The sequence below is a fragment of the Rhamphochromis sp. 'chilingali' genome (assembly GCF_963969265.1).
Source record: "Rhamphochromis sp. 'chilingali' genome assembly, chromosome: 2".
Classification (NCBI taxonomy): domain Eukaryota; kingdom Metazoa; phylum Chordata; class Actinopteri; order Cichliformes; family Cichlidae; genus Rhamphochromis; species Rhamphochromis sp. 'chilingali'.
The window spans coordinates 49,980,645-49,988,945 of NC_137930.1; the positions used below are offsets into that span (position 1 = coordinate 49,980,645).

Below are 8,301 nucleotides of genomic sequence, written 5' to 3' on the forward strand. Positions count from 1 at the left end.
GTTAGGAGCATCTCTCTTCTGGTGGTTGGCTACAGCAGTTTGCTGTAGACTGTGGTTTTCTAACCGGAAGGAGATCCGTGTACATGAATTATTCTTTGAACTGCTTGATACAATAAATCTGTTACACTTGAACTGAACCTGAGCTCTCTTTATCCTAGAGAAAAAGAACACACGACAGTAGACATGATCCATTATTGACCTTTCTATTTGTGTCTGAGTTTGAGAAGATAAGAACTCATACTTTTGAGCAAGAAAAATAGTGTTAAATGTTGTATGGGTTAAACACAGAATTATGATTGATATGTGATTTTCTTGATCACAGTATGCTCAATACTGATCAGAACATAATCAGTAAATATAAAGATGTTTGAGCTTAAATGACACATAAGAATAAAAGTAATAAATTAAAATAATTATTTTAGAGACTTGCCTAACTCAGACCTAGCTGAAAGCCTGATGTGTAGTTAGAAGGAATAACTAGAAGCTAATTTCTTGCTGTAGCTGCAATTAGGCAACATGTTTATTTTTATATTATTGCCTTTCATACTGTTGCAGCTATATGATGAGTCAGAGGTGTTCCAGCTGAAAGCTAATTTAAGTGATCTTTAACATCCTGCAGTAGGCTAACACTGTCACTTTCTAGCTTCTGGCTAGATATCAAATCCACTAGCTCCTTTGTGCTAGCTGATGTAAAAGATGTAACCTAACAGCTCCTTAAAAAAGTTCTCCTCAGATAAAATTTTCCCTAAGACGCTTTGTGTCATTATTAGTGGTGCTCATCAAGGAGTGTTTCGGTATCCTTTGTCATAAGTTTGATTCTAATTATGACCATAATGCTGTAAAATTGTAGTGCAACATCATCATAACAGCTTTGACTTGCAGCTGTAGTCACTGACAAACTTGCACATCTCTGTTCAAGAATCGCAAACAGAGTGGCAAAGCTGAGAGGAAGGCCAGTGTTTATTTTTGAAAACCACACACACTGTGGTTTTTAGCTGTAAAACTGACAAACCAACACAAGGACCTGAGGCCCCGCTGCACTTTTTTGGTAAGTTAAATGTGTTTTTAAGCTATTCTGTAGCTAACATCCTTGTTAGATAGCTAAGGTGAGTTGTCACCTGCTGGGGAAAGTCACGTTTGGTAGCTAATCCTTGCACATGAATGATTTTATTGTGACTAAAGAAATCAGTTTGTTCATTAATGTCGGTGCTCTGGTTCAGATATTTAAAGAACTAAAGAAACTAGTCTTTAGCCAGGGTTAATTTGTCATTGGAGTCAATGCTCTGGTTCAGATATTTGCTCTGGTGCTCTGACAGAACAGAAGAATGTTTAGACCTGCAGTTAAAGATGAGACACTGAAATGGTTTATATGAGACACTGAGAAAAGTCACTGGGTTGTTCATACTTCTATTATTAATGTTAGACCATAAGAGCAATAGACTGGACTCTTCTTGGCCTCCTATGCTGACCTATTTATTAAACATGTACATACAGGAGCATGCTTTTGTCTCTCTCCACATCTGCAAGGACAGAAATATCAAATAAAAAAAAAGCTTGCACTTCAATGATGCGTCATTATTCATTAATAGCAGATTTAATTCAATTTTAAAAGATGAAATACTGAGGATTTAACATGCTCTCGAAGTATTTTTCACTCACAGTCTGTAACATCAGTTCCAGTTTCCAGCTGATGGTTTGTTTGTTTGTTTTTCAAAACAATGCAAATCTGTTTATTACACACACACACACAAAAGCTTTTAGAAAGCACCATAGTCTTTTTCAGTATTATTGTCATGTAAAACAGTTCAGTTCAGTATGACAGGAGCCAATATGGTCTTATAAAAATAGCCAATTATATTTGAACTAAAAAAAAAACAAAAAAACATACAGGGAGTGCAGAATTATTAGGTAAGTTGTATTTTTGAGGAATAATTTTATTATTGAACAACAACCATGTTCTCAATGAACCCAAAAAACTCATTAATATCAAAGCTGAATGTTTTTGGAAGTAGTTTTCAGTTTGTTTTTAGTTTTAGCTATTTTAGGGGGATATCTGTGTGTGCAGGTGACTATTACTGTGCATAATTATTAGGCAACTTAACAAAAAACAAATATATACCCATTTCAATTATTTATTTTTACCAGTGAAACCAATATAACATCTCCACATTCACAAATATACATTTCTGACATTCAAAAACAAAACAAAAACAAATCAGCGACCAATATAGCCACCTTTCTTTGCAAGGACACTCAAAAGCCTGCCATCCATGGATTCTGTCAGTGTTTTGATCTGTTCACCATCAACATTACGTGCAGCAGCAACCACAGCCTCCCAGACACTGTTCAGAGAGGTGTACTGTTTTCTCTCCTTGTAAATCTCACATTTGATGATGGACCACAGGTTCTCAATGGGGTTCAGATCAGGTGAACAAGGTGGCCATGTCATTAGTTTTTCTTCTTTTATACCCTTTCTTGCCAGCCACGCTGTGGAGTACTTGGACACGTGTGATGGAGCATTGTCCTACATGAAAATCATGTTTTTCTTGAAGGATGCAGACTTCTTCCTGTACCACTGCTTGAAGAAGGTGTCTTCCAGAAACTGGCAGTAGGACTGCTGCATCCCTCTGCAAGATATCTCACTATTTTTGACTTTTCTGAGCCTGTCATGTCCTTCTTTTGACCCATTTTGCCAAAGGAAAGGACGTTGCCTAATAATTATGCACACCTGATATAGGGTGATATAGCACCTGTTACTTGATTCAAACATATTTTGTGCTCTGGATGTTTTGCCAAATCCTATAAAGTCCCCAGTTCATCATTCAGGAGCTAGATTCACCTACTTTTCAAAGGGCATGTTACGTCCCCACGAAGAGGTCTAGGCCTGTGAGGGAGGGGACCAGTAACAAATGCGTCCAGAAATAGAATGAAAAGGAAAACAGACAGTTGTTCTATAATAATATAGTTTTATTACAAATAACCTTATCTTAAAGAGCCGGCAACGCTGTTTTACCAATAATGCCAAAGAAACAAAGGAAACCCTCACAGCAACAAAAGAAAAAACTACCAAACAAATAAGGGAGGCACTTCCCACACTTCTTACTTTACTCCTCACCACAAGGAGACAATCTCAGGGCCCACAAGCCCGTCTACTCACTAGTCGAAGTAGGCTGCCTGTCCAAAACCTAGCAGAAAAACGTGTAGAGCCACAAGGGGGAAAAAAACACCTCGCTCACAGTTCATCCCCTGCTTACATAGCCTCAGAGGTGATTGCTGACTGGATCCAGGTGGCAAACGAGGTTAATCAAAAGCAGCTGTGTCCTGGGGAGAGAGGAGAGTGAGAGAGACAGAGGGGGTAGGAGTGGCAAAGGAGGAGGAGGCGGAGAGAGCGGGCAAACACCCCAGTCACACTCTCCCACAGCCTCACAGAATGTAACATCCCCCCCCCCCCCCTTACATTCAAGCTCTACCAAAACAACAAAGACACCTAATTGTGAGCTGCGTGACAGTGCATTAGCTACTATATTGTCAGTACCTTTTTTGTGTTTGATCACCAGATTATAATCCTGGGCCAGCAGTGCCCAGCGCATCAGTCATTGGTTGTGGTTGTACATCCGGTTCAGAAAAATGAGGGGATTGTGATCTGTGAACACGGTCACCGGTAGGGTTGCCAACCGTCCCTTAAAAAACGGAATCGTCCCGTATTTCGAAACAAAAGCACACGTCCCGTGTTGAGCTAATAAGGGACGCACTTTGTCCCGTAATACAGTGAGAATCAAAAGTAGTCTATAAATGTTAATGGAATTAACGCTTTGTTTGAAAGCATAACTCCCAGCCCCTCTCCTGCTTTGTGACCAATGAGCTGACAGCACACTTATGACAATTCAGATTACCGCTCATCTCATTGGTCGAGGAAAGGTCGCTTGCGGAGAAAATACCGGAAGACAACAGATGACCACAACAAGAAGCATGGCCAACAGGGGAACAAACGCCGACACTGCGGTCTCGGACGACAGTACACCTAAAGCTGGGCAGACACTGTGTGATTTTTTCAGTCACGTTATTCAGCTCCTGCTCAAACTGCACGATTGACTCGCAGGGGTTAGAAGTTGGTAGGTCACGATGCAGGTCTCACACTATACCGCCCGATGCTCTGATGCGACCCGAGTGCTCACACTGTGCCTCCATAACATGAAGGTTGTAACAGAAAATCTGTCGCTCTGTCTTTCACTCACACAGACACACAAACCACCACCATCAACTTTGCTAAATTGCTAATGAAAAACATTGATCAGGCAGCTGTGAATGAGCAGCAGTGTAAATCCAACTATTTTCACGGTTGTTGTGGTCGTGATAATTTTGTGATGCCACATCGAAAAGGCTCGGATGAGCTTTCCAAAGTTCTACAAGTTGTGCCTCCATCGCTTGTGTCCAGATCACACGCTGCACTGCCGTGCTGCTCCGTCTTTTTCACCGACGTTTACGTGTTTGCGCGTGAGCAGTGTGAGCGGCTCACGAGCGATTGATGATCGGGAGCTGCTCGAGGTGTTAATCGCTTCTCGTTACCCCACGTATACTACACGACGCACGATGAAGGCCAAAATCGGGCCGATCACCAAATCGGTCGCACGACTCAAAAATCGTCTCAAAATGGGCCAGAAATCGCACAGTGTGAGCCCAGCATTAGAACAGCAATGTTTGTTCGCTCAGAGAAAGAAAAAAAGGCTGCAAAAGCACAGGGAGGAATGGGAAAAGGGAAACACCTGGCTGGAAAAGGTCACCATAACACCTATAAAGCGCACTGCACTGTGTGCCGGCGCACTTTTTCCATAGGCATGCTTCTAATGGTGGGCACATGAAGAACATGAGGGGCGTGAAAGCTCAGGGAACCCTTAACCAATTTCTTGTCCACCAGGCCACGGCAGAAGCAGATATGGTATGTAAACACTGGTTTGTTTTTTAAACCCTCTGGTTAAGGTTAATATGGGCATGTGCAGTGAATATCAGCGCTATGTGGCCAGAAGTGTGATAATATAATTTATTTTGTGTAATAAACAACTGCAAGGATAGATGATTACAACAAATAGATGACTAATACATAAAAGTAATACATAGATGAATAATGATGAGTTAAGATGCGTAATCATGGGAACAAGTGGGTTTACAAACAGGAGCAGCTGATTAGCATTAGAAAAGCTGAAATAATACCTCAACTGAAGCCAATTGTACTAAATGCACTAAATGTGCACAGTTACAAGAATATTTTTCGTTCTATTGCTTTCTATTAATTTATATAATTTTAAGTTAAGCAGGACAGAGTTCTTTTAAAGAAAGATTTACTTTTATTCTCAAAAGTTAAGCATGACAGGCTTCTGTTTAAGAAAGAGACCTGTTTTACTGTGTTAATGTTGTCATTTTGAGCTAAAAATAAATGGCTAAATGATCATTTGTTTCCCATATGGTCATATCACAAAGAATATGCATCTGCTTAAATCAAATTCAAGTCAAATGGTTAAAAAATAATTTCACACACACAAAAAAGAGCTACCACACTGGGAAGGGTGAAGACAACTAGGTTGCCCGGCCCTGGCCACGAGGTGTCCCTTATTTATTTTTCAGGGAGTTGGCAACCCTAGTCACCGGGGAAGAGCTGGAGCCCACATACACTGTGAAATGCTGCAGAGCCAGAAGCAGAGCTAAAGCTTCCTTCTCTATGGTAGAGTAGTTCAGCTGATGCCGTTTGATCTTCACAGAGAAATAACAGACCGGATGGCACACACCCTCCTCATCATCCTGCAGTAGGACAGTTCCAGCTCCGGTGGCGCTGGCATCGACCTCTAGCTTGAAGGGTCGAGAGAAATTAGGAGCCGCCAAGACAGGGGTGCTGCACAGGAGGGATTTTGCTGACTCAAAGGCATGCTGGCACTCAACTGACCATTCAAAAGGCACCTTTGGACTACATAGTTTGGTTAGCGACCACCAGAAACGTTCTTACAGAAGCACCGGTAATATCCGGTCATACCTAGGAACCGCTTCAGTTCCCGTCTGGTGGTTGGAATCGGGTAGTCTAAGATTGCAGCAATCTTCGCCTCCACCGGGCTGACCTGTCCAAACCCCACCTGCTTACCTAGGTAAGTGACTGTTGCCTTACCAAACTCGCATTTAGTGAGATTGAGGGTCAACGAGGCCTCGGCTAGCTGCTGAAACACTGTCCTCAGGAGGGACATATGATCTCCCCATGTGTCTGTGTATAGCACTACATCATTTAGATACACATTGCACTGGGACACATCTCCCAACACCAACTGCATTAAACGTTGAAAGGTAGCTGGGGCATTTTTCATGCCAAAGGCCATTAGTGTATATTGCATGAAGTGGTCAGGTCATGCTGGCTCAGGGCATCTAAAACAGGCTCTACAACAGGATTGTTGGTCACCTCAGGGGTAGGATAAACTTTCCCACCCGCTATGTCATTTCCCATTATAAAATTCACCCCATTAATCGTTCTTAAATTCCTTTGTCCGCATTTGTTTACAGATCGAAGCACGGTCAGCAGCTTTGCAGGCCGCACACTACCAATCGAAAAGGACACTTTTTTCCCTGGCAAAATCAAGATAGGACTGACCCTGTCCCCTATTCAATCTCCGGAAACGCTGCCTATAAGTCTCTGGGACCAGCTCATAAGGATATAAGGATAGCACTTTTCAGCTTGTCATAGTCCAGGCAGTCCTCAGCTGACAACGAGGAACAAACTTCCTGAGCCTTACCTGCCAGCTTACATTGTAGCAAAATGGCCCATGAGTCCCGTGGCCAGTGCAAGGCTGTGGCTATTCGCTCAAATGACTCGAAGTAGATGTCAACCTCATTGTCGCGGAACACCGGAACCAGGCGACTGTTTTTCCCCACATCAAACGGTATGTCTGCCTGCCGAATGGAGGCAGTCGCAGGAAGGGAAGCCGGCTGGAGTTCCAACTGTCACAACTTGACAGCTGTCTCCGCCTCCACCTCCACCTTTTGCAATTCAACCTCCCTTACAGTATGTTAAAAACTGTTAACAAACTGTACAGTGACAGACATGTTTACTAATTAATCAAGGACATCATAATTGTTTTCATAAAAATTTGTTAGTTTTTTATAGTCATGTTTTATCAGTATTTTATTCTCTTCATCTCAATAGTGCTTTGCCTGTTAGAAAACTAGGTGGCGCTCCAAGTTAAGTTTAATAGCTTCACTACCCCATAGACCCAAGTTCAAGGTGTGTCCAGATGTTGCTTGTTACAAGAATTTGGATGCTATTGTAGCTCTAATGTAATAGAAACTCTTGAGATTAAGAATCCTGGGCCCAGATAGTGTCATGACACTGGGTCTGTGACTCAGTGTTTATGTGTTTTCTGGTGTGATTGATATTCATTGATTTAGTGTCGTTCATGTTTCTGGTTCTTAGCTGTTTTCTGCTTACGTTATATTTATAGTTTCTAGTCTTTAGTTTTCTGTCACTATGGTTTCCCTGTGTTCCACATCTAGTTACTCTTGTGTCCATGTTCTATATTCCCTCTCTGTCTCCTGCAGTCAGAATGACTGTTTCTTCCCCAGACTCAATGTTAAGCTTGCATCTCCATATCTGTGTCTTTCCTGTTTTATTTTGACAGTCCCTTGTCCTGTGTTCATTGTCTTCAGTATTGCTTCCACCTTGTCTAATTGTGTCCAGTGTTTAAAAAGTTTAAAAAGGTGATAATTAGAATACAGTTACTTTGTTGAAATAAATTGATTACATGGTGGTCATTTCCTGTTTCATATGTTACGCTATCCCCTCTCTAATTTTGGTAATTCAACGTATTGCTGGAAACCCAAACAAAACACACAATAAGAGGCTCTAATGTAAGCGTCCTGTTAATTTTGGTAGCGTCAGTTACACAATGGACCCAGAGCCAGCACAACAAAACCAGCAGTGCATGGGCAGGAATGCATTTCTTACGTGGAAATTCTGGCAGCACTTCACATTTAAAGAATAAAGGGATGGGCAAAATCTGACCATGCAATGCGAATTCTGTTTGCCAGCAACTAAGCTGCTCTCAGTGTGAAAAGATTCCACCTCTAACCTAAAGAAACATCTGGAAGTTAGTTCTTTTTTAAAAACTAATGTTAGCCTACTGCATCTACCTTGTTTTAGTTGTGGCAGCTACCTGGGTTATATTCCACTTCAGCATCTTCGATGTACTATTGCTGTGTTTGTTACTATTACTGACGGCTACTTGCCACCAAGCTAATATTGCTAGCTGGCGTTAGCCGAATTTAGTTCAT

At 41.7% G+C, this 8,301-nt stretch overlaps 1 long non-coding RNA gene across 1 annotated transcript; it reads left to right on the forward strand.

The window, feature by feature from the left end:
- Positions 1-3,976: 3,976 nt before the first annotated feature.
- LOC308390068 lies at positions 3,977-7,931 on the forward strand. The gene is made up of 3 exons (XR_013970388.1): positions 3,977-4,936; positions 5,754-6,131; positions 6,538-7,931. It is a non-coding gene; the product is annotated as an uncharacterized lncRNA (long non-coding RNA).
- The last annotated feature ends 370 nt before the right edge of the window (positions 7,932-8,301 follow it).